Below are 27,249 nucleotides of genomic sequence, written 5' to 3'. Positions count from 1 at the left end.
CGGGGGCGGGGGGCGGGGGGCGGCGGGGGGGGCGGCGGGGGCGGCGGCGGGGGGGGGCGGGGGGGGGCGCCGGCGGGGGCCGGCGGGGGGGGCGGCGGGGGCCCGCGGGGCGGCGGGGGGGGGCGGCGGCGGCCCGCGGGGCGGCGGGGGGGGGCGGGGGCCCGCGAGGCTGAAGGTGGGGGTGGGAACCCGAGTGGTGGATGGGATCCGCGAGGCTGAAGGTGGGGGTGGGAACCCGAGTGGTGGAGGGGCTCCTGGAGGTTGAGGGGCTCCGGGTGGTTGAGGGGCTCCGGGTGGTTGAGGGGCTCCGGGTGGTTGAGGGGCTCCGGGTGGTTGAGGGGCTCCGGGTGGTTGAGGGGTTCCGGGTGCTTGAGGGGCTCCGGGTGGTTGAGGGGCTCCGGGTGGTTGAGGGGATCGGGGAACTGCGAGTGTGAGGGGGACCCATGAGGGTGAGGGAGTCCCGGACCCATGGATGGGAATGAGCAGGAAGGGATGCTGGTCAGTGGGATGAGAAGATCAGTTCACCACAGACTGAAAGCTTTCAGTTCTGTAATGAGACGTCATTAACTATGACACCGACAGCCCAACCCTCTTTCTCCCAGTTCCACTGCAGACATTGGAAGACGGTCCTGTTTAAAATAATCCAAATACCCCTTGGCGCGGACCCGCCGAAGCCACAGATTAGAATCTGCATCTCAGATGGTGAAGTCTTCAGATTTTTCTTTAAAATATTGTTTACATTGTAAAACCATTTGGAAAGTGCGTTCACATATATTGTAATGTTCAAATCAAAAGGAAAAACTAGCACTAAGCAAGGTTCAAAAAAAACACACAGGAATAAAGTGCCAACATCCTGGAGATGGATTTCACAGTGACTATGGACAAGATTTGTTCTTGTCTCTAGCTGTGCACACACGAGTATGAGAGCAGTGTTTGAGATGCTCCAGCCAGAAAGAATTCCGATCCATATCCCCACGGTTTTATTCCTCGTGCTGAGGGCAAGGTTCAGACTGAAATAGCAGAGGATGAGAATCCAGGCAAAAGGACAGAAGCCCAGACCAAGCAACAATTTGGGCAGAAGGATTTAGGTCCACCGGAAGAGAGAGAGAGAGAGTGGAAGGACACTGTCAGAATGCCCATAGGATTTAACCTGTTTAAAAGCAGGTGGCACAAATCTGTGCAGAGGGGCACAATTTAAAGGCGATTGCAGATGTTTGATTGGAAAGCTGCTGGAATTCAGCCCATCAGAATGAAGTAAATGCAATATCCAAAGAGAGAAACCTTGGGCTTTCTCTGGAGTGATGCAGGAAGCTCATAGAGTGAATGGATTTGTGGCAGAGCTTGGTGGAGGAGCAGGCAGTGCTGAGGAAACACAAGGCTGCTGAAGGACTTGTAGAAAGAGAACGTGCAGAAGGCTGCGGGTACCTGGAGCGCATGGCCGGGCAGGATGGTGGAGTCTGGAATAATAGGGATCTTTAACATTTAGACAGGCACATTGATGCAAGAAAAATAGTGGGTTATGGGTGTGAGGGGGGAAAGGTTCAGTTTGTAGTAGGTTTGAGCTGTTGTCTTGTGACACCAATACCCCTGAGCAAAAAGCTCTGCAAAAGTATGGACACCGCCCAGGACATCTCAGGTAAAAACCCTCCACCATTGAGAACATTTGCAGGGAACGCTGCTGTCAGAGAGCAGCAGCAATCAAGGATCCACATCACCCGCTCTGTTCTCACTGCTCCCATCAGGAAAGAGGTATAGCCAGGTTCAGGAACAGCTGCCACCCCTTCACCTCGAGACTCAACACACATTCAGGGACTCATTTAAAGACTCTTCCTTTTGCACTTTGAATTTTTTCTCTCTCTATTGCAGTTTGTTTTCATATCCACATTTTCAGAGATTACAAGTAGATGAGTCCAGTTGGGGAAACTTGGTTTTGGTCTATATAATGGTTACTTTTATCCCCTTTTATTGTTCATTTATATTAGTGTCTGGGCCCCTATGTGGTCCAGGTACAGCTGACAGACCTTTACCAAAGGGTCACGTTTATGTGATTTTTTTTTTCCGTAGGTAACAGCTTCCACAGCCCAGCATGCTATCGGACATCCAGTGATCGTGATACATCTTTTCGCGAAGGCCAGTGCTATTTTTATAAATGATATTAGATATTTGGTCAAGTTGTCGCTTGTTTCCATGAAGATATTGCTCCAGGTCTCACGTGGAGGCCACTCCTGTGAACGTGGTTAATTTTTCTGCGCTTTCTTGCCAAAATGGCCTCACTTTCATGCACGACCACGTAGAAAAGTTTAATGAAGCTCATCATCCCATTGGCCTTCATAACTATCCTATCAACCTGAGCGGCAACCTTGAGGGATGTTTGGATTTGAACCCCAAAGTCCCTCTGTTTATCCACACTCAAGTAACCGACTGGTAACCTTGTACCCAGCCTTCTGGTTTGTCCTTCCAAAATGCATCACCTCACACTTACCTGGATTGAAATCCATCTGCAACTTTTCTGCCCAAATCTGCATCCTGTCTGTATCCTCTTGTATCCTTCGACAACCTTCAGCTTCATCCACAACTCCTCCAACTTTCACATCATCTGCAGACTTACTGACCCATCTTCTGCCTCTTCATCCAGGTCATTTATAAAAATCACCAAGAGCAGGCGTCCCAGAACAGATCCTTGTGGCACTCCACTGCTCTCTGCTTTCTTCCAACAAGACAATTTTTTATCCACACCCAAAGTGACTCTGATCCTTTGCCAAATACTTTCTGATGAGTCTCGTCAAATTCTTGCTAAAATCCATGTAGACCACATCTACCACACGACCCTCATTCATTTCCTTTGTTACCCCCCTCAAATAAAACTCATTTAGACTCGTGAAGCATGACCTTCCCTTCACAAAGCCATGCTGACTGTCCTTGAGAAGTCTGTACTTTTGCAAATGCTCATAGATCCTATACTGGTCTATAATTCCCAAGATTCTCCCCATTACCTTTTTTAAACAAGGCGACTGCATTTGAATGTTTGTGCTGGATTTTGGGGGCGGGGGGCTGGGTGTTTGTGGGCAAGGGCTGTGTTTGGGGGCTGTAGGGAACTCGGGGAATTCTCTTTTCCTCTTGACTGCAAAGGAACACTTTGTCTAACTTCCTGCTCATGTGACTCTGTCTGCTTTATGCCTGAATGAAGTGAATTTTGTGTAATATTGCACTTTATACCATGACAATCAATTGAATTTTGATCTTGGCATGTTTGGAAGAATGTTCTTAGTGACAGTGACCCTGGTTCAAATCTGTCACCATGTAAGGGGTTTGAGTGTTTTTTTTCTCACCCTTGTTGAAGTCGAGTTCCTGTCAAGGTACAAAAAAGGTACAGTAACAAACCGCAAACTCTAAAACACAGTCTTTATTGAGTCATGCCAGCAGGAATGAGGGGTACCAGTGGTCAGTGAACAGACTCACTATTAATGTTTGAACGGGATTTAAAGAACACAGTCACATGGTAGAGCGTTTAAGACATTTTCCTGCCAACAAATTGGAAAACATTTCTTGGAAGGTATTGCTACAGCTTCTGTTTTACATTTTGCACATCCTCTTCCTCAAGACATGGAAAGGATTTGTTGTTGGCAATTTAATCTCATGTGCACGTTATAATTAAGAACATCCTTTTGGTCTACAAAATTTCAACAGAAATCTGGAAGGGTTGCTCACAGTACACATTGGTAATCATTCTCTGCCTGTCTGATTTCTGGTTTCCAATTTACACATGTAAATGTCTAGTTTCATGGTAATTTTAAATTCTTGAAGTTGACAATGGTGGCCAACAGTTCAAAGCAGCATTTCTTCCATTGACTTCTTTCCCATTTCTGTTAAGGTCATATCTATTTTATTCATTTTCTCTTCTGTGTTCTTTATTCTTCTTCTTAAATCATTAAATTCCTGCGTTTGCCATTCTTTAAATGACTCCATGTATTCTTTAATAAGAGAAAGTATATCCTTTATCTTGCCTTTCCCTTCTTCTTCTATTTCACTGTACTCTTCCTCTTCTTCTTCCTCTGGGTTGGCCATCTGTTGTTTCTTTGTTGCCCTTTTCTTCTCTTCTTTCTTGTTTTCATTGTCTTCTGTGTTCTCCTCTTGCTGCAGGTGTTCTACAGCTGTCGTTGCCGGCCGTGGAGATCGACTCCCCAGCTGGTCACCCCTCCCGTCGGTGTGTTTTTTTTCATGCGCAGTTGCGCACTTTTACTCGGCTCAGCGAGCCATTTTTGTAGTCCACTTTCTACCGACATGAGGGAGCGGGTTTCTCTCTCCACCGCAGGCCTCTTCGAACAGGTAAGGCCTTCTCCTTCTTCCTCCGTTGTCTTCCCTTCCTCTCTTCTTACCGTTGATTTCGATTTTTCTTTTTTTGTCGCCATCTTCTTTCCACCTTTATACTCACTTTTCTGTAACTTTTATTTCTGTGCCTTTGTGTTTTCCTTTGTTTTTTCCGACTTTTCTGGAGAGGGCTGGAGTTCACCGTCCGGCCACTACTCCATCACGTGACTCCTCCCTGTGCCTTTGTGTTTTCCTTTGTTTTTTCCGAATTTTCTGGAGAGGGATGTTATGTTGACGTTGTTTCAGACATTGGTGAGGGCAAATTAGGAACATTATCTGCAGTTCTGTTTTTTTCACTCCTGGAAGCATATCAATAGAGGGTTAGGGATGAACATTATATCGAGGAAGAGGGCACTTTTGTGGTTTACTGGACCTTCCACAATATTGTGGGCTAAGCAGTAATGGATAAACCATTCTATGGAGTTATCCCAACTTTCTTCTACTTTGTTGAATTCCCCGAATGTACCCTCCACCATCTTGGCATGCTTTTGCCTTGATCTTTCGTTGGGAATTTGTTGGGGTTGTAAGATAGTTGTTTTCCTTCTCATGGTTGGTGCATGGAGTATGTGCAGGGTTTATTTTGTTCCTCTTTGCCACTGTTGTGTTGGTACTCACACAATTAAGACTTGAAGGAGTGATGCTTTCTTCCGACAAGGGATAAAGGACAACTCAGGAGGGGAAGGGGAGATTGGGGATAAATAAGATAGAAATAGGAGAATAAGGAAAATGTTGGATGTTGTAGGAATGTTGTCTTATAAAGAGTTGAAAATAAGAAAACAGAAATGGAAAAGGAGGAAAGGTAATGATGGAAAAACGGAAAGAGAAGATAAACAAAATATAAAAGGGCTACGCTGAACTATATGTCTTTAAATATTAATGGAATACATAACCAAATTAAAAGGAAGAAACTACTAAATTTAAATGAATAAATGTATTCCATTAGAAAAAATAACAGATAGGTTAAGAAATAATATTGAAATATTCGAGCAAGTATAGGAGCCTTACATTAAATACAATAGCGAAAACCTACCGGGGACAAACAGTACCTAAGTTGATGGAAGGAGAAGGAAAGAAAAGAATGGACTCAGTAGAATTCCTGGTGTAATTTTGTTGAATGACAACATTGTCTGACTGGCTTAATGCAACCTAGATTGTATACCTAAAATGGATGAGAGGGGGGGGTGGGGGGGTGGTTTGGGAGGAAAGGGGAGGGGGAGAAAAAGTCACTGTATATGTGTGAAAAAGAAATAGTGTATATCATGGCTAATGTGATTTATGGTGCGAAAAATAAAAAATTTTAAAAAAAAAGGAGTGATGCTTTCTCATCCTTTTATTTAAATTTTTTATTTTTCACACCATAAACCACATTGACCATGATACATACATTTTCCTTTTCAAATATATACAGTGTCATTTTCTCCCCCCCCCTCCTCCCATCCAACCCTCCCTACCTCCCCCCCATCCATTTAAAGTACAAAATCTAAGATACATTAAACCAGTCAAACAATGTTGTCATTCAATAAAAATAAACAAGAAATTCCACTGAGTCAATTCTTTTCATTTCCTTCTCCTTTCGTTAATTTAGGTAGTGAATGTCCCCGGTAGGTTTTCTCTATTGTGTTTCATGTAAGGCTCCCATATATGTTCAAATATTTCAATATTATTTCTTAAACTATATGTTATTTTTCCTAATGGAATACATTTATTCATTTCTATATACCATTGTTGTATTTTCAAATTATCTTCCAATTTCCAGGTTGACATAATACATTTTTTTGCTACGGCTAGAGCAATCTTAACAAATCTTTTTTGTGCACCATCCAAATCAATTCCAAATTCTTTGTTTTTTATGTTACTTAGGAGGAAGATCTCTGGATTTTTTGGTATATTGTTTTCTGTTATTTTATTTAATATTTGGTTTAGATCTTCCCAAAATTTTTCTACTTTCTCACATGTCCAGATTGCATGAATTGTTGTTCCCATTTCTTTTTTACATCGAAAACTTCTATCAGATACTGTTGGGTCCCATTTATTTAACTTTTGAGGTGTAATGTATAGCCTGTGTATCCAGTTATATTGTATCATACGTAACCTCGTATTTATTGTATTTCTCATCGTTCCAGAACATAATTTCTCCCATGTTTCCTTTTTTATCTTTATATTTAAATCTTGTTCCCATTTTTGTTTAGTTTTACCATTTGTTTCCTCATTCTCCTTTTCTTGCAGTTTAATATACATATTTGTTATAAATCTTTTGATTATCATTGTATCTGTAATCACATATTCAAAGTTACTTCCCTCTGGTAACCTCAGACTGCTTCCTAATTTGTCCTTCAAGTAGGATCTCAATTGGTAATATGCCAGCACTGTATCTTGAGTTGTATTGTATTTATCTTTCATTTGTTCAAAGGATAATAATCTATTTCCTGAAAAACAATTTTCTATTCTTTTGATCCCTTTTTTCTCCCATTCTCTAAAGGAAAGGTTAACTATTGTAAAAGGGAGTAACTTATTTTGCGTCAATATTAGTTTTGGTAATTGGTAATTTGTCTTATTCCTTTCTACATGAATCTTTTTCCAAATATTGAGTAGATGATGTAATACTGGAGAACTCCTACGTGGTACCAATTTTTCATCCCATTTATATAATATGTGTTCAGGTATCTTTTCCCCTATTTTATCTAATTCTAATCTCGTCCAATCTGGCTTTTCCCTTGTTTGATAAAAATCTGATAGGTGTCTTAATTGTGCGGCTCTATAATTTTTAAAGTTTGGCAGTTGTAAGCCCCCTTGTTTATACCATTCTGTTAATTTATCTAGTGCTATCCTCGGTTTCCCCCCTTTCCATAAAAATTTCCTAATTATTTTCTTTAACTCCTTGAAGAATTTCTCTGTCAAGTGTATTGGCAATGCCTGAAATAGGTATAATATCCTTGGGAAAATGTTCATTTTAATGCAGTTTATCCTTCCTCTTAGTGTTAATGGTAAATCTTTCCAATGCTCTAAATCGTCCTGTAATTTTTTCATTAGTGGATAATAATTGAGTTTATATAGATGGCCGAGATTTTTATTTATTTGTATACCTAGGTATCTTATTGCTTGCATTTGCCATCTGAATGGTGATTCCTTCTTAAATTTTGAGAAATCCGTATTATTCATTGGCATTGCTTCACTTTTATTTACGTGAATCTTGTAACCTGACACTTCTCCATATTCCTTCAATTTCTTATATAATTCTTTTATTGATAGTTCTGGTTCTGTTAAGTATACTATAACATCATCCGCAAACAAACTGATTTTATATTCCTTGTCTTTTATTTTTATCCCTTTTATATTATTTTCTGTTCTTATCAATTCTGCTAGTGGTTCTATAGCTAACGCGAACAATAAGGGTGATAGTGGGCATCCCTGCCGTGTTGACCTGCTTAAGTTAAATTGCTTTGATATATATCCATTTACTGTCACTTTCGCCAATGGCCCCTTATATAATGCTTTAATCCAATTAATATACTTCTCTGGTAAACTGAATTTTTGTAATACTTTGAATAAATAATTCCATTCTACTCTGTCAAAGGCCTTCTCTGCGTCTAAAGCAACTGCTACTGTAGGCGCTTTACTCCCTTCTACTGCATGAATTAAGTTAATAAATTTACAAATATTGTCTGTTGTGCGTCTTTTTTTAATAAATCCAGTTTGGTCTAGATTTACCATTTTAGGTACATACTCTGCTAATCTGTTTGCTAATAGTTTAGCTATTATCTTATAATCTGTGTTAAGTAATGATATTGGTCTATATGACGCTGGTGCGAGTGGATCTTTCCCTTGCTTTAGTATTACTGTAATTATTGCTGTTTTACATGAATCTGGTAAGCTTTGTGTTTTCTCAATCTGGTTGATTACTTCCAGGAGGGGAGGAATTAATAAATCTTTAAATGTTTTATAGAATTCTATTGGGAATCCATCCTCTCCTGGTGTTTTATTATTTGGTAATTTTTTTTATTATCTCTTGTATTTCTATTATTTCAAATGGTTCTGTTAATTTATTTTGTTCCTCTATTTGTAATTTTGGTAGTTCAATTTTAGTTAAAAATTCATCTATTTTCCCTTCTTTCCCTTCGTTTTCAGTTTGGTATAATTGTTCATAGAATTCTCTAAAGTTTTCCTTGATGTCCATTGGGTTATATGTGATTTGTTTGTCTTTTTTCCTTGATGCCAATACCATTTTCTTAGCTTGTTCTGTCTTAAGCTGCCATGCTAGAATTTTGTGCGTTTTTTCCCCTAGTTCATAATATTTCTGTTTTGTCTTTATTATGTTCTTCTCCACCTTATATGTTTGTAGTGTTTCATGTTTTATTTTTTTATCTGCCAATTCTCTCCTTTTAGTTGTATCTTCCTTCATTGCTAATTCTTTTTCTATATTTACTATTTCCCTTTCCAACTGCTCGGTTTCCTGATTATATATAGTCCTTCTTCATCTTGGTTACATAACTTATTATTTGCCCTCTAATGAACGCTTTCATTGCATCCCATAGTATAAACTTATCTTTCACTGATTCCGTATTTATTTCAAAGTACATTTTAATTTGTCTTTCAATTAATTCTCTAAAATCCTGCCTTTTAAGTAGCATGGAGTTTAATCTCCATCTATACATTCTTGGAGGGATGTCCTCTAACTCTATTGTCAATATCAAGGGTGAATGGTCCGATAATATTCTAGCTTTATATTCTGTTTTTCTTACTCTATCTTGCATACGAGCTGATAACAAAAATAGGTCTATTCTTGAGTATGTTTTATGTCTACCCGAGTAATATGAATATTCCTTTTCCTTTGGGTGTTGTTTCCTCCATATATCCAAAAGTTGTATTTTTTCCCTCGATTTAATTATAAATTTGGTTACTTTGTTCTTTCTGTTAATTTTTTTCCCAGTTTTGTCCATATTTGAATCCAAATTCAGGTTGAAATCCCCTCCTATTAATATGTTCCCTTGCGTATCTGCTATCTTCAAAAAAATATCTTGCATAAACTTTTGATCTTCTTCATTAGGTGAATATACATTGAGTAGATTCCAAAACTGCGAATATATCTGACATTTTATCATTACATATCTCCCTGCTGGATCTATTATTTCCTCTTCTATTTTAATTGGCACATTTTTACTAATTAATATAGCTACTCCTCTTGCTTTTGAATTATACGATGCTGCTGTTACGTGTCCTACCCAATCTCTCTTTAATTTCTTGTGCTCCAATTCAGTTAAATGTGTTTCTTGCACAAATGCTATGTCAATTTTTTCTTTTTTCAGTAAATTTAGCAGTTTCTTCCTTTTAATTTGGTTATGTATTCCGTTAATATTTAAAGTCATATAGTTCAGCGTAGCCATTTCATACTTTGTTTATCTTCCCTTTCCGTTTCTCCATCATCACCTTTCCTTCTTATCCATTTCTGCTTTCTTGTTTTGAACACTTTATAAGACAACATTTCTAAAACATCAAACATTTTCCTTATTCTCTTATTTAAAACTTCTTTAACCCCATTCTCCCCTCCCCCTCCTGAGTTGCCCTTTATCCCTTGTCGGGCAACCACATCTCCCCTCTCCATTTGGATTTGCGAATTCACTCGCAAACGTCAACTGATTTTGTGACCGTAACTCCTCCCCACCCAGCCCCCCCAGAAAAGATTTCAATTTTCATATGTAACAAAGGTCACTCTTTTAATTCCCTCCTTATTCCCTCTATTCCCTTTCCCTCCCTTATTAATTCTTGTCTATACTCTATATATTTTCCTCTAAATACAGATACATTCATGTATGCACACTATATATATATATATATATACACACACATATACCCCTTCACACACATACATATAGTTCGTGGTCATTTTTAGCTCTCATTACATGTCTTCATCTCTCTGCTTGTTTTGTAGTTGTTCTGCAAATTTCCTTGCTTCCTCTGGATCCGAGAATAGTCTGTTTTGTTGCCCAAGAATAACTATTTTAAGTACCGCTGGGTACTTTAACATAAATTTATATCCTTTTTTCCATATGATCGTTTTTGCTGTATTGAACTCCTTCCTCTTCTTCAGGAGTTCAAAACTTATGTCTGGATAGAAAAAAATTTTTTGACCTTTATATTCCAGTGGCTTTTTGTCTTCTCTTACTTTCTTCATTGCTTTCTCCAATATATTTTCTCTTGTTGTATATCTTAAGAATTTTACTAAAATGGATCTTGGATTTGCTGCGGTTGTGGTTTTGGGGCTAAAGTTCTATGTGCCCTCTCTATTTCCATTTCTTCCTGTAATTCTGGTCTTCCTAGGACCCTGGGCATCCAATCTTTTATAAATTCTCTCATATTCTTGCCTTCTTCATCTTCCTTAAGGCCCACTATCTTTATATTATTTCTTCTATTATTCTTTCTTTGGCTTGGCTTCGCGGACGAAGATTTATGGAGGGGGTAAAATGTCCACGTCAGCTGCAGACTCGTTTGTGGCTGACAAGTTCGATGCGGGACAGGCAGACACGGTTGCAGGGGAAAATTGGTGGGTTGGGGTTGGGTGTTGGGTTTTTCCTCCTTTGCCTTTTGTCAGTGAGGTGGGCTCTGTGGTCTTCTTCAAAGGAGGTTGCTGCCCGCCGAACTGTGAGGTGCCAAGATGCACGGTTTGAGGCGATATCAGCCCACTGGCGGCGGTCAATGTGGCAGGCACCAAGAGATTTCTTTAGGCAGTCCTTGTACCTCTTCTTTGGTGCACCTCTGTCACGGTGGCCAGTGGAGAGCTCGCCATATAACACGATCTTGGGAAGGCGATGGTCCTCTATTCTGGAGACGTGACCCACCCAGCGCAGCTGGATCTTTAGCAGCGTGGACTCGATGCTGTCGACCTCTGTCATCTCAAGTACTTCGACGATAGGGATGAAAGCGCTCCAATGAATTTTATATTATAGTTTTCTATTATATCTATCTTCCGAGCTAACAGCTCATGTGCCTCTTTAACTTTTTTATTAGATTCTTCTAATTTCTCTTTTAATTCCTCTACTTCCATTTCTACAATTGTTTCTCGTTCTTCCATATTTTCCACTCTTTTTCCTATCTCTGAGATGGCCATTTCCATTTTATTCATTTTTTCTTCTGCATTCTTAATTCTTCTTTTTATCTCATCAAATTCTTGTAATTGCCATTCTTTCACTGATTCCATATATTCTTTAAAAAAAGATACATCCATTGTCTTGCCTTTCTCTTCTTCTTCCACTTCTTTCTGTTCTTCTTCTTCTTCTTCCTCTGGGTTGACCATCTGTTGTTTCCTTGTTTTCTTTTTACCCTCTTCTTTCTTGTTGTCGTTATTGTCTGTGTTCTGCACCTGCTGCTGTGCTGCAGGTGTCTCTCTCAGCTGTGGAGATCGACTCCGCAGCTGTTCCCCCCTCCCGTCAGTGGGTTTTTTTTCATGCGCGGTTGCGCACTTTTACTCGGCTCTGCGAGCCATTTTTGTAGACCCGAGCCCGGGACTTCCACTGACCTGAGGGAGCGGGCTTCTCTCTCCGCGGCGGGCCTCTTCGGACAGGTAAGGCCTTCACCTTCTTCTTCCGACATTCTTTCTTCCTCCTTTCTTCCCGTTGTTTTCGACTTTTCTCTCTTCGCTGCCATTTTCTTCTCACCTTTATTTTTACTTTATTATAAATTTTAATCTTGTACCTTTGTGCTTTGTGTGTTTTTTTTTAAACTTTTCGGGAGAGGGCTGGAATTCCCTGACCGGCCACTACTCCATCACGTGACTCCTCCACCTGTATTCTTGATGAGTTAGCTTGGATGTTTCAGGGGCACAAGGACAAAGCATTAGCATTTTAAACACACATCGTTCTTGGAGATCGCAAACAGAAGGCAGTTGAGACAAACATGCAAGAAGGTGAAACGGATTTATGATGTTCTTGAGATATTGAAAACAATAGGTGTTAGTTCAGAAGCACCTGTACAAACGCAGGCCATTTTAGTTCTGAGGAAAGCAGACTTCTCAGAGGCATAAATGGATTTAAATGCTTTTTAGCACATTCTTGTCAAAAGGTCCTTTAGTCCCAAACATAATTTAAAAAGGTTGTTAGTTCATAACATATTTTGGGCTTGTCCTTGCGATTTGGAGTTTTGGGATCTGAAATCTTTGGAGTTTTTGTGATTTATTAGTAAACTGATTTCCCAAGCTCATTAAAGGGCTTATTGTGTGTGTGGTTAAAGTATAGCGATGGATTTTGGTCCATGTTTGGCAACACCAATCTGTGTCGATTTGAAAGTGGAAACTTTGTCACTTTCTGCAGGATGTGAATGTTTTAAACCCCAATATTAAGTGAGATTCTGTACAAAGTACAGATGAGTGTGTTTTGGAAACAAAACTTAAGTGTGGGCCAAGTGAACTTGTCCAAATAGAAACTAAAAATGTGTTTGGAATCACCAAACTTTTCAGATCTGAAGAAGGAGGAGTTGTTGCTTATTGCTAAGGAGATGAAAATTCTGGAGGTTAAAAGTTGAACAACGCAAGTTGGCAGTTATGTTGAAAACCTTGGCCAGTGAAGAAGATATTGGACAATTGATTTCAAGAAAGCTTGAGTGATACAGCAGCTGAAAGAAACAAACTGTCAGGTACAGAAGCAAACTAATTAAGAGATCAAAGAGTCATTTTAAATATTTTCTTCAGTCAGAATTCTGATTCTGATTTTAAATTTGAAAGTTGTGACAGTGAAGGCAGTGATGTCTAAAATGATTTAAAAGTTTGTGACAGTGAGCAGCAGTTGGAAAAAGGATTTTTCAGAACTTAGAGGAAAATTGATAGATAAACAAAATGAAGATGGATAGAAACCATTCTCTGGTGAAGGAATTAAAAAGTGCCAGTTAGATATTATTTCAAAGGAGGTTTATTGATGAGAAAATATAATGTGACGTTGGCTAATGATGAATGGGCAGAGGTTCATTGGCTTATAGATCCTACAGCCTATAGAGATGAGATTTTGAACATGGCTCATAAAACACATTTGGGTGGGCACCTTGGGGTAAAGGAAATGATGAAACAATTCTACTGACCTAATTTGGAAAAGGATGGAAAGAGATTTTGTAAGACTTGTCACACTTGTCAAGTTGCAAGGAAACCTAATGAAGGTCCCACAGTAACATCTTTAAAATCTGTTCTTGGAGAACATTTTTCTAAAGTAATTGTGGACTGTCTTGGTCCAATGCCTGAAACAAAAACTGGAAATGAATATCTATTGACCATTATGTCATTATGTGTGCCATTTCCAGGTGTACAGAAGCCATACCACTTGGGAACATTAAAGCAAAAACTGTGTCTGGGGCTCGAGAAAAATTTTTTCAATTGGTTTGGTTTGCCTCAAGAAATAAAATCAGATCAGGGAAAGAATTTTATGTCAGGTGTATTTCAACAGTTAGTTTATAAACAAGGAGGTCAACAAATTGCATTGTCAGGATTTAAATATGGCGGTTCGGAAATTATGTAAAGATAAAATGCACAGGGTTTCTTTGGAAAAATTGACTTGGAAATATGAGTTGGTGGGGGGGGGGGTGTGGTTTGTGTCTTCCTCATTTTAAGAATTATTAAAAAGCAGCTCAATTGAGATTTATAAATATATTGTATAATTTAGATGATATTCCAGCTTGGGTTTCTGTCAAATTTAATGCAATAGGGAATATGGATCCCCAAGATTTTATTTACAAATGGAATCCTAAGCTTTATTTGGAAGTTGGGAATCATCTATTTTGAAACATTTGATTGAGTTGATAATGAAATTGGCATGAAAGGTTTAATATTGAAATAGGTGTTTTCCTTTTTCAATAGACAACCAATTCTGGAAGATTTGGAGATGGAAGGGTATTAAGAAAATTAGTTTTGAGGATGTGAGATTGAAACCTTTGAAAGAATTATCTTGTTATTACAAAGTTAAAGCATTTTTATCTGTAAAAATAGGTCTTACTTTGATGTTACCTAATCAAAGTGAATTAGAATTACTGATTTGTTATCCTACTGGAAATAAATTTATTTCAGTAATGTATAACTTGCTTCAATCTAAGGCCCCCAAAACTGGAGTGAATAAATCTAGATGAAGATGGGAAATAGATTTAAATTCTCAAATAAGCAATAAGGATTGGATGGATTTGTGCAAATAATATGACTAAGATATAGGTTGGTTCAATGTCATTTTTTACATCAGTTCTATTTGACTCCACAAAAATCAAATAGATTAAATCCTGCCGTATCGGATTAATGTTTTCGATGTGGACCTGAGATTGGAACATTTTTGCATTCAACTTGGCAATGTCTTATAGTTAGACAATTTTGGTTTGGGGTAGGTAATTTTCACAGGCCTTCATGTTCCACAGTCCTTCATGTTATTTTTACTGAGTAATATTAAGCTCACACCAAGACACAAGAGCAACTTGTCCGTGAACTACTCTTTGCAGACGATGCCGCTTTAGTTGCCCATTCAGAGCCAGCTCTTCAGTGCTTGACGTCCTGTTTTGCGGAAACTGTCAAAATGTTTGGCCTGGAAGTCAGCCTGAAGAAAACTGAGGTCCTCCATCAGCCAGCTCCCCACCATGACTACCAGCCCCCCCACATCTCCATCGGGCACACAAAACTCAAAATGGTCAACCAGTTTACCTATCTCGGCTGCATCACTTCATCGGATGCAAGGATCAACAATGAGATAGACAACAGACTTGCCAAGGCTAATAGCGCCTTTGGAAGACTACACAAAAGAGTTTGGAAAAACAACGAACTGAAAAACCTCACAAAGATTAGCGTATACAGAGCCGTTGTCATACCCACACTCCTGTTCGGCTCTGAATCATGGGTTCTCTACCGGCATCACCTGCAGCCCCTAGAACGCTTCCACCAGCATTGTCTCTGCTCCATCCTCAACATTCATTGGAGCGACTTCATCTCCAACATCGAAGTACTCGAGATGGCAGAGGCCGACGCTGCTGAAGATCCAACTGTGCTGGGTAGGTCACGTCTCCAGAATGGAGGACCATCGCCTTCCCAAGATTGTGTTATATGGCGAGCTCTCCACTGGCCACCGAGACAGAGGTGCACCAAAGAAGAGGTACAAGGACTGCCTAAAGAAATCTTTTGGTGCCTGCCACATTGACTGCCGCCAGTGGGCTGATATCGCCTCAAACCATGCATCTTGGTGCCTCACAGTTCGGCGGGCAGCAACCTCCTTTGAAGAAGACCGCAGAGCCCACCTCACTAACAAAAGACAAAGGAGGAAAAACCCAACACCCAACCCCAACCCACCAATTTTCCCTTGCAACCGCTGCAACCGTGTCTGCCTGTCCCGCATCGGACTTGTCAGCCACAAACGAGCCTGCAGCTGACGTGGACATTACCCCTCCATAAATCTTCGTCCGCGAAGCCAAGCCAAAGAAAGATTAAGGTTATGAGGCCAAAATTAAATTGAAATATTTATCACATTGAATTTGTGTTAATTGCTTCAGCAGTTGCTTGGAAATGTATAGCTGTAGCGGCACACATTGAGACGCAGTCGAATCGGCTCTGCACTGTTACGGCCGCAGCAGCAGTGTAGCCGTGTCAAGATGGTGCTGCTGGGCGCATCTTCTCCCCAGCTCAAACGGGCCATGCATATGCACTTGGCTGCGTCATAACATCACCGCCCATGTGTGGGCAGGACTTACGGGCCGCCTGATAAGGTGCAGCACGGGGATTTTCTAATATAAACTGTTGGAAGTGCAAGCGACTAACAGAGTCATCTCCTTATTTCACTTCTCCTTGTAGCTACCGCTACAATTGGTGACCCCGACGAGTCCAGACGATTCTGGACTCCACACCATGGATGCTGCAGCAGTCAACGCAGTGGCTATGACATTGCCAACTTCTGGACGCTTCGCGCACGCACTTAGTTCAGGCAAGCGGAAGCATGATTTCACCTCCGGCAGATCACGTCTGACTCGACAATGTTCTACCATGTCATCAGCTCCCTGGACCAAGAGACCGTGGCCAGGGTGGACGACCTGATACACGATCCCCAGAGGAAGGAAATACCCAGCCCTTCACAAACTCCTCTTGAGGGCTTTCGGCCTGTTCAGACGACAGTGTGCTGCCAGGCTGATGCACCTGCACAGCTTAGGAGACAGAGCACCATGTGCCCTGATGGATGAGATGCTTGCACGAGCAGAGGGCCACAAGCCATGCCTCATGTCTGAGTAGGCTTTCTTGGAACAGATGCCAGATGACATACAACTACTGTTGACGGACGAAGATTTTTCAGACCCACGTAAGGTCACGGCCAGAGCTGATGTACTGTGGCACATGAAACATGAAAATGAGTCCGCCATGAACCAATTGACTCATCCCCATGTGGGGCAGCAGAACTGATCCCACCCGAACCAAGCACAATCGCACCCCACCAAATTAGCAGAGGCACTGAACGTTAGCTGGTTGTTTTATCACCAACACCGATGGGCTCGAGCGTGTAGATGCAGCCACCCCTGCTCATTTTCAGAAAATGCCCAGGCCAGCCGCTGCTAATGGAGAAGGTGGCTGGCCTCACCAATAGCCTCTTGCACATTACTGACAAGGCTAGTGGCCGGCAGTTCCTGGTCGACACTGGTGCTGAACTCAGTGTCATCCCACCAATCGCCCTGAAGACATGAACATACCCACAAAGTCCCACCCTCTGGGCGACAAAAAACACTGCCATCAAGACCTTTGACACGCACAATGTCCAAATACAACTCGGCAGAGAAAATTTCCAGTGGAATTTCACTCGAGCCACTGTGGAAACATCACTTCTCGGCGCAGAATTTCTATGAGCACACAGCCTGCCGTTGGACGTGAAGACCAAACGCTTGGTCCATTCCCAGACATCCCAATAGATATTTCTCCAGGAATGCTTTATGTTCTTGGCATTCTCCGGTTTATTTCTTTTTTTAGGAGTGGGGGGGATGTTGGGAGGGTGAGTTGAGGGGGATGAGAGGATAAATACCACATATTTAATTATTAAAAATAATTTACAATTGAATGTAATACAATTATTATTGTGGTGAAAAATTGAGAAATAAAGTATTAAAAAAACCAAATTGCATTGTCTGCAAATCACCCAGAATGTGTGATGTGTGGCGGCTCACCACCAGGCAGGCGAACCAGCCCGGCTTGTAAGCCACGTGGCGGGACAGCCGGCCAAAATGGCGCCGTTGGGTGTGTTCTCTTCCTCCCACCACAGGGCTCAGAAGCCCCGTGATACCCGGGTGACGTCAGCGCCCTCCAGCATGGTTCTCAGCCAGGTCCAGGATGGGAGTATAAGTACAGCTCAGCAGCCTGCAATAAACTAGTCTGCTCACTGAGCTCAAACTGTCTGGTTGTGTGTGTTCTTTCAAGAGCAGTATAGCTGATGCAACAATTGGTGACCCTGATTGGATCAAACGTCTTTGAGCCCATCATGAGTGAGCCTGGGGTGATCAGCGCTTTAGCCGCGAAACTCCATGAATTCTGGGTTCAGGAGCTGGAGACCTGGGTCGGCCACGTGGAGGCTCAATTTCACCTCTGCCAGATTTTGTCCGACACAACCAAATTCTATCATGTGGTTGCTGCCCTGGACCTGGCCATTGGCAGACACGTGCTGCACCTTGCTCAGCACCCACCCACCGAAAACAAATATGAGACCATCAAGCAAGTGCTTACTGGATCCCTGGGACTATCCAGACACCAGCATGCCGCTCAGATGCTACACCTCGACGCCCTGAGGGACAGGTCCTCGATGGAGCTGATGGATGAGATGCTCACGCTCATGGGTGAGCACACCAACTCCCCACTCTTCGAGTGCATTTTCCTCGACCATATGCCTTGGGACATCCAACCGCTGCTGGTCCAGGAGAGCTTCACTGACCTGAGGAAGGTCCCCCAGAAGGCCCAGAAGCTATGGCTCGCACGATTCCCAGAGGTCTCACTGGTCCAGCAGGTTATGAGGCACAGACATGACCATGCCAAGCCTGCCCCAAGCGCTGCGGTAGAGCATCTGGCTCCTGCAGGGGTGCCCAAGAGCATAACCAAGGCCACAGCATCCGCTCCAGGCCTCTGCTTCTACCACCAGCGCTGGGGAGCCAAGTCTCAGAAGTGTCATCAGTCTGGCTCATTCCAGGGAAATGACCAGGCCGCCCGGTGTTAATGGCTGCGGGGGCTGGCCAAGAACACGGCCTCCTCTACCCGCGGGACTCAGTCAGCAGCTGGCAGTTCCTTGTTGGCACTGGAGCCCAGATCAACGTCATCCTGGCCACGTCCGTCGAGTCCAGGAACTGACCTCGTGGTCCTCCCCTCCGTGCAGCCAATGCAACAGCAATCCAGATGTATGGAGACAAGACAGTCCACTTCCAGATCAGCCAATGAAATTTCACATGAAAGTTCACCGTCTTGTCCTTTCCAACTGCCATCCTGGGTGCAGACTTCCTCCTCGCACATGGGCTTCTGGTAGACATTCGAGGTAGGCCTGGTGGACGCCGTACCTTCCAGGCCGTTCACCTCAATGCCTCCCGCTCGGAGCAACCGCAGATGGCCACGATTAGCACAACCAGAGTCTCGTTCCAGTGAATCCTGGAAGAGTTCACGACACTCATCAAGCCATAGTTCTCCGCTGCCTCACGGAGTGTTCCACCACATCCCCATGCAGGGCCCACTGGTTCACGGCAAGGCTTGCCGGCTCCCGCCTGACAAACTCAAGGAGGCGAAGGAGGAGTTTTCGCACCAGTTGGAACTGGGGATCATTCGGCGGTCTGAAAGCCCATGGGCCTCGCCGCTCCACCTGGTCCTGAAAGCCTCCGGCGGCTGGCGTCCCTGTGGAGACTGTCGACAGCTCAATGAGATAACAGTTCCTGACCGTTACCCCATCCCTCACATCCACGGCTTTGCGGCCAACCTGCATGGTGCGAGGGTTTTCTCCAAGGTTGACCTGGTGCGCGGATATCACCAGATCCCGGTGCACCCTGAGGACATACCAAAGACGGTAATCGTCTCCCCCTTTGGCTTGTTTGAATTCCTGCGCATGCCGTTCGGGCTCAAGAATCCCACTCAGACCTTCAAGCGCCTCATGGACTCTGTGGGTAGGAACTTGGATTAGAACGACATTCTAGTCACCAGCAAGGACCAGGCGCAACACAAGGCCCACCTATGTGCCCTTTTCTCCCGGCTGGCCGATTTCAGCCTTACCCTCAACCTGGCCAAGTGCTAGTTCGGGAAAGAATCCATGCAGTTCCTGGGCCATACCATCACGGCCGAAGGAGCCACGCCCACCGCTGCGAAGGTCTCCGCTCTCAGGGAGTTACCATGTCCGGACAGCCTCAAGGGGCTGCAGGAGTTCGCGGGTATGGTCCACTTTTATAACCGCTTCATCCCGGGATTTGATGGATGCAGCTGGTGCTGTATTAAAAATAAATATGACTGATGATGTTAAAAATCCACTGGCTTATGTATCTCAGACATTGAATAAACACTCAAAAGAATTATTCTGCTGCTGGAAAATAATTTTTGTCCCTTGTATTAGCTCTGCAACATGTAGAAGAATGTGTTTGTGCTGCTATGGGATTAAATATTGATCATAATTTTTGAGTAAGATTAAAAATAAGAATAGATGATGATTCAACTGGAGTTTAATTTTGCAAGAATACGACTGAAGTATAAGACACTATAATGATATTAAGGGCCAGTGTCATTGAGGATTGCTTATTTAGATGTTGGATTTAGAGGTTTCTGCTACATTTGTTTTTATTCTATTGATTATGGCTGTGAAATCTATTAAGAACAAATCGGAGATTGCAGTTTAAAATTTTGACCTTTCAGAAGTCTAAAAATGTATCCATGGGAAGGAGGTGTAATGGAGTTGTGTTAACCTTTAATATTAAATTATATTCCTCAAAGATAAGAATGTCTTGGTAAAGTAAATTATAATGTTAAAATATTGTATCTGTATTCTTGGTGCGTTAGCTTGGATGGTCCAGGGGCACAAGGACAAAGCATTAGCATTTTAAACACACATGGTTCTTGGAGATCGCAGACAGAAGGCAGTTGAGACAAATATGGGTGCTGATTGAAGTTAGAGTCAAGGTGAAAAGGATTTATGTTCTTGAGATATTGAAAACAATAGGTGTTAGTTCAGAAGCACCTGCATAAATTCTGGCCATTTTAGTTCAGAGGAAAGCAGACTTCTTGGAGATATGTGGATTTAAATGCTTTTTAGCACATTCTTGTCAAAAGTCCTTTGGTAGAATTTGGTGGAAACTTTGTCGCTCCCGGCCTCACTTTCATATTTTATTTTACGATTTTGGCTAGAGGTTCTGTATGTGTTTTTTTTTTGATATAATATACTTTGATTTTGATTGTGTTATATGTTATACAGTTGCATTTTATTTGTATATTTTATTCTTAAAAGATATAACGATAGCCATGAGTGTTAGAATAATTCGATCACAATTTATCTTTGAGGGAATAATCCCATATTGTTTAAAAATATTTATTATTTTTTTCTATTGCTCTTTGTTCTTTCTTTCTTTGGGGGTTTTCTTTTCTATGTTGGAGGGGAGAGAGATAAATGATAAGGCATCCATTGACTTTTAGAGATAGAAATTTTGTCTCTAGATGTAATGTTTTACATGTGCCAATAAAATTTTAAAAACACCTTTTCGTCCCAAGCATAATTAAAAGGGTCGTTAGTTTATAACAGACGGCTGTCAATCTATGCCTCGAATACACCCAACAACCTGGCCTCCACAGGTGCCCATGGCAGCAAATTTCAGAGCTTCTCCGTATTCTGGCTGAAGAAATTCCTCCCCATTGAAATGGGGGCTCTTCAATCCTGAAGTTGTGCCCTTTTGTCTTCCACTCCCCTATCCTGGGAAACAAGTTCACCACATTTACTCTATTCGGGCCTTTCAACATTCATTCATGTTCCTGTGGTTTCCCCTCATTCTTCTGAAGTCCAAGGAGTCCAGTCCAAGAGCTGTCAGATATTCCTCATCTGCTCATCCCTTCATTCCAGGAATAATTCTTGTAAATCTTCTCTGAATCCTCCCCTATTCTTTCTGAAATAAGGAGCCCAAAACTGTGCCCTGAACTTTGTGAGACCTCTTTAGTACCTTACACAGTAAATCCTCAACATCACATCCCTGCTCTTGTGTCCTATTCCCTTGATAGGGATGTCAACATTGCATTTGCCTTTTTCACCACTGACTCAACCTGAGGTGAACCTTTCTGGTATCCTGTGTCGGACTCTGGCTTTACCCTACCCTCAATTTAGTCTATGTGTCGTCTGAGTCCAGCGTGCTCGTTGAATGAAGTGATAGGAGAAGGTATTCGGTTCAACAATCAGTTTATTACACAGCACAAGAATAAAGCTTAACAGAGCTCTGGATCAGTCGTTAGTTCATAGGTCACCTGCACAGTGAGCTATTCCCCAAGACTGACCTCTACTGTCCAGTCTCTACAGTTTATATAGCTCAACCTTATCATACAGAACAAAAGTTGGCTTTCTTTGCTAGATTTCTTGCACAAGATTTATCACAAGTAATTTCCTGCTCTGCAGATATCTGGGGTATAGAGCTCCCATCTTAATCCTCAAGGCAAGAATATCCTGTTATTTTGATCAGAAATCAATTCATACCCCAGATATTTCTAATTATTTCTTTGTTCTCATTTGGCCATGTTCTGTTCTACTCAACACCTCCTTCTGCCTTCTTACTGAGTTATTCCATTCTCTTTGTTTCTGACATACTGTGGCTGCCCCTTACTTACATTACTCTTTCCCTTCACCATGAGATAAATATTAAATTGTTACATAGTACTGGATTCATGTATACAAAATTAATAGTACATAAGCATATCTTCTACATATTTTCTATGATTAATTAACCCCTAGATTCCAACAGTCCCTCTTTTGGTCTCATGAAAATGAGACCAACCACCAGTTAACTTATGGGACCAAGACCTCAGGAGTTTTTGCAAGGACCGGCATCTCCGACCCCTTGTTAAACTTAACCTCACAAACTTGGCCATTATGAACACACTTCAGTCCAGTGGGGGCCCCAACACAGTGTTCAGGAACGTCAGTCCAATCCGCAAAGTACTGTTTCAGTTCGTTATGGGCCTCCCAGGCTGACCACAAACACTTTGTACAGTTGTTTCCTTCTCCAGATGCTTCAAGGGCTAGGAACAACATCACCCATAGTCCCCACATAGTGTCCATCACAGCCCCCTAAATTCTGTTGACTTCAATATAGAAGTATCACTTCAAATACTGAAATACAGTCACCGCAATCCAATAGTCTCTTTAAAGGGACCCGTTCAAAAAGTTCTTAGTCCGTAGTTGCTTGACAGGTTCTCAGTCATCTCCGTTCGAATCTGTTCCAGTGTCCGTGTAGGTGGGTTCGTTGCTGTACACTGACTTCAATGATACCACATCTCTCCTTTTCCCAGGAGTCGAACCGCGTGGGACGTTCTTTCCACCACTTTGTAGGGTCCTGTCCACCTGGGCTCCGACCACTTTCTCTTGATCACCTTTAGCAGAACCCACTCCGCAGCTGATGGTATTGGGGTTTCACCTTTCCGTTCGGTACTTGTAACCTGTTGTGAAAAAGCTGATACCAGAGCCGTTAGTTTATCATAATAAAGCTTACATTTCATTGGACTTACCTCTTCCTTTGTGGTATGAATCCCGGCTCCAGGTCCCGGAAACTGGTGCCCCGTTTGTAGTTCATACAGAGTAAATCCTGTCACATAACTTACCGAACTCCTTATTGACATCAATGCCAGGGGCAGCGCATCCACCCAATTTAATTTGGTCCGTGCCTGTACTTTCCCGATCTTACCTTTTATTGTTTGGTTCATTCTCTCCACTTTTCCTTGGGATTGTGGATGATACACCATTCTAAAGGCATGTCTTAACCCTAACATCGCTTTTACCTCCTGTAAATCTTCATTCTTAAAATGACTTCCATTATCTGACCTGATCTTCCTAGGAAACCCATGTATAGGAATGTACTGGTTGATTAGGAACTTAATTCCCGTCTTTGCATCTTCTCTTTTGGCAGGGATTGCCTCCGGCCAACCTGTGAACACATCTACTGCTACTAAAAGGTATTGATAACCACTTGCCCTCTCAATCATGTCCGTGTAATCAATTACAATTTCCTGCCCTGGTAACTTAGGCAACGGAAACTGTCCTTCATGCGGCTTCACAGTCGCCTTGACATTGAAAGTTATACATACTGCACACTCTCTGATATGGTTCTCCACCTTCGCCGGCAGGAAGGGGTGCCACCAATGTATCAAATACCTTATCATCTGCTTCTTTCCACAGTGTGTTAACCCATGCGCCTCCTCTAGGAGGGCTTCATGAGTCCAGATGGTAAAACTGGCCTACCGTCTATCGATCTCCACAGTCCTTGATTCTTGGTTGCCCCCCTTTCCTCCCATACCATCCTTTCCTGAGGTGATGCCTGCGCTTGTTCCTGAATTATTACTCCTACCTCACAAGGTGGCAATAAGTCACGTGCCATTCTATCTGCCTGCATCATAATAAACTGAGGGGCGTACCCTGCTGCCCTTTTTGCGGCCGTGTCCGCTTCCTGATTTCCCCGAGCTACCATCGTATCTGTTTTATCATGGCCCTTACATTTAATAACTGCTAATGCCCTTGGTTTCAAGAGGGTCTCAGCCAATTTCCTAACATCCTTCTCATGTTTAATTGGGGTCCTTGCTGCTGTTAAAAACCCACTTCTAATCCATTGACTCAGCTCAACCTGTATTGTCCCTACCACATATGCTGAATCTATATATATATTTACCTCCTTTCCTTCTGCCCATTCTAATGCTGCTATCATTCCCTGTAGTTTGGCCAGTTGTGCTGACTCCTTTCCTCTCACTGTCCCTGTAATAATTTCTTCAAATCCTCTGTGGTTCTCCGTACTACTGCATAGGTGGCTTTTAATCCGTCCGCAGGATGTCTGTAACGACAACCATCTGTAAATAAGGTTTCATCTGGTTCTCTCAAGGGTGAAGCCTGTAAATCGGGTCTTATTTTAATATCCCTTAGAATCCTCTTTTCACAACATTGTGGTTCTCTCTCTCCCATATTGTCTGCCATATTAATGCCTTCATGGGTAAATGTAATATTTGGAGCATTCAGAATCTTTTCCAGTCTCGTCTGCCTCAGTGATGTCATTGTAAACGCTGTCAAGCTCACAAATGCTACAATACTGTGTGTTGTTAATACCATCAGGGCATCATAATAAACTGTCCCATCACTATGTGTGTCACCTTTTGTAAAATCTTTGCTAACCCCGCTGCATGTCTCGTGCATGGTGGGTGTCTGTCTTCAGTCGGATCTAGTGTTATACTCACATACATGAGCACACATCTTCCACCCCTTTTTTCTGAAAAAGGACACCAACAATCGTGTGTGCTTTTTCAGAAACATCCAAAAAGAAAGGGTGTCTATAATTTGGAATCGCCAAATCTATAGCGGTTGTAAGAGCTTGCTTAAAGTAGAATAAAACTCATCTCAGCCTGTGCAGTCCAATCAAGTGTAGCTCCCAGATTCCTCATCCCCTGCTCATTCACCAAAGTTCGCAGTGGATATGTCAACTCACCATACGATGGGATAAACTGCCTACTATAACCTGTCAAACCCACAATGCGCTGAGACCATTCTTCCTAAAAAGGAGACTACTTGTCTACAACATTGCAACTTTAAACGAGAGACTTTAAAAACCTGCCTTGAACAGCTGCACTAGCAGGAGTTTTGTAGCCTCCAAACAGGAGACAGGCTCAGATACTGCCAAAAAGATATCATCTACGTACTGGATCAGAACTACCCCACATGGCAGTACTAGCCCCCCCAGCTGTTCTTTCAAAATCTGATAAAGCCCTGCAGGTGTCGAGTATAACGTAACTTTATACCTCTATACGTAAAGGAAAACACATCTCTAAACTGTTCTGCTAGCGGCAAACAAAATAAAGCATTCGCTAAATCTATACAAGAGAACCACTTGTGGTCTGGAGTTAAAGCAGTCATGGTGGTATATGGGTTCGGTACTGGAACTGTGGGTGTTCGCACAATACCATTAATGCGCCTTAAGTCATGGGCCATCCGATATTTGCCCGTGTCCTGTTTCAGAACAGTTAAGATGGGTGTATTCCAACTTGAACACGAATGTTCCAACACCCCTGAATACATAAGGCCATCAATGGTATCTGCCAGACCCACCTCAGCCTCAGGCTTATGGGGATACTGTGTCTGCCAAATGGGAGTATAATCTGAGTTCAAATGTTATGGGATCAACCTGCTGGCAAAAACCACGTCTGCTGGTCCCACTGACCAAAGGACCTCAGGGATAGAATCTAACATAGGGGCAGAGTCGGGATGATCCATCCTTTCTCTACCATGTAAGCGTTCAATCTGTCTATGCTCAAGGAGAACCCGATCATTTGAAGGGTACAAAATCCTGTACGCCTGACCAGATAGAGAGAACTGCACTGTCAGTAATTGAGTGTCAGACCAGTCCCTCAAGGACATCAAGTTCTGACACATCGGTCCCAAATCTTTTGCCTGGTGATTAGTGCCAATTGCAAGAGTGACATGAGGAATGGCCTCACCGGCCATCACATACCATTCCAGCTGCTCAGATGTCAGTGCCACCGTTGCGGCCACTCTCTCCTTTCCTACCACTATGTAGTCCGAATTAATCTCCCATTGCATGCCCTCTACCTCTGCATAAAAGGCATGCTGATAAATTTCATCCCCATCTCTATCATAAAAGAGGGTAACATGGAGGGGGTCCGAGGGAGGGGTATATGGGTGTTACGTCTGGATCCACAGCTTCCATTGATTATAAAGCTTTAGCAGCCCTCCCTTCTGTGGGTCCTCTGGTTCCAGCAGCCCCCAGTAAATGTCGGCCCATAGTCCCTCAGACGTGGATCCTCCAGCGGCTGACACCAACATCTGAGAACTGGAACAAAGCGTAGTTAATGAACAGTTCATTGAATATCCATTTGGAAAGATGACCTCTAATCTGCTAGGTCCACAAAGGATCGATGCTCCACACCTGACCAGCAGATCTCTGCCCAAAAGATTAGTAGGGCACATGGCTGACAAAATGTATTGATGTGTAAAAGTCTGTCCTGCCACAGAAGTGACTAGTGGTGTAGAAAACGGCAGATTTTCTTGTGTACCCGAGAACCCTATCAGCTGGACGCTAGAGGATGATGTTTTAGTTTGAAACTCAGCGCCAGTAAGTGTTGAAAATCTGGCTCCCGTATCCACTAAAAAGGATACTTCCATGTCCATTATTTTAATCTGCAGGAAAGGGTCTGCCAACCTAGCCTGCTCGTGGGTGCTTGGGCTCCGTCACTGTGAGCAATATTGCTCCTCCTCTGTCAGCAAAGGGAATTGTCTCTTCGGAGCTAGAGCCGCATGGGGTGCCTGATGTACCGGGGGTGGCACTGACGATCTCTGGGGCTGGACCCAATGCTCATTTTTTGGTGGTCCATATCCCCTTCCCCCAGTGTCCTGAGGACCCCAAACTAGGGGGCAGTCTCTCTTCCAGTGTCCTGGCTGACCGCATACAAAACATACGGCTGGCTGCATTCGTGGGGCACCCCGACCTCTCCCTCTTACTCGGAATCCCCCCCATTGGACCTCCCATTCTGCCCACATAGGTGGGACCCGGTGCCCAACTTGGGGCAGGGTGCCAACTTGTATTATTCCCTTGTGGTGGCTGCGGTGGCTGCTGAATCATCTGGTTTGCACCCTTTGAGGAAATCTTTTTTGCCTCATTTGCCTTTTTCCTAGCCTCTTCCAATTGAAACTTCAGGAGTTGCACTTGTGC

Source organism: Narcine bancroftii, chromosome 6 (genome assembly GCF_036971445.1).
Source record: "Narcine bancroftii isolate sNarBan1 chromosome 6, sNarBan1.hap1, whole genome shotgun sequence".
Taxonomy (NCBI): domain Eukaryota; kingdom Metazoa; phylum Chordata; class Chondrichthyes; order Torpediniformes; family Narcinidae; genus Narcine; species Narcine bancroftii.
Note: the sequence above shows the minus strand (reverse complement) of the source record.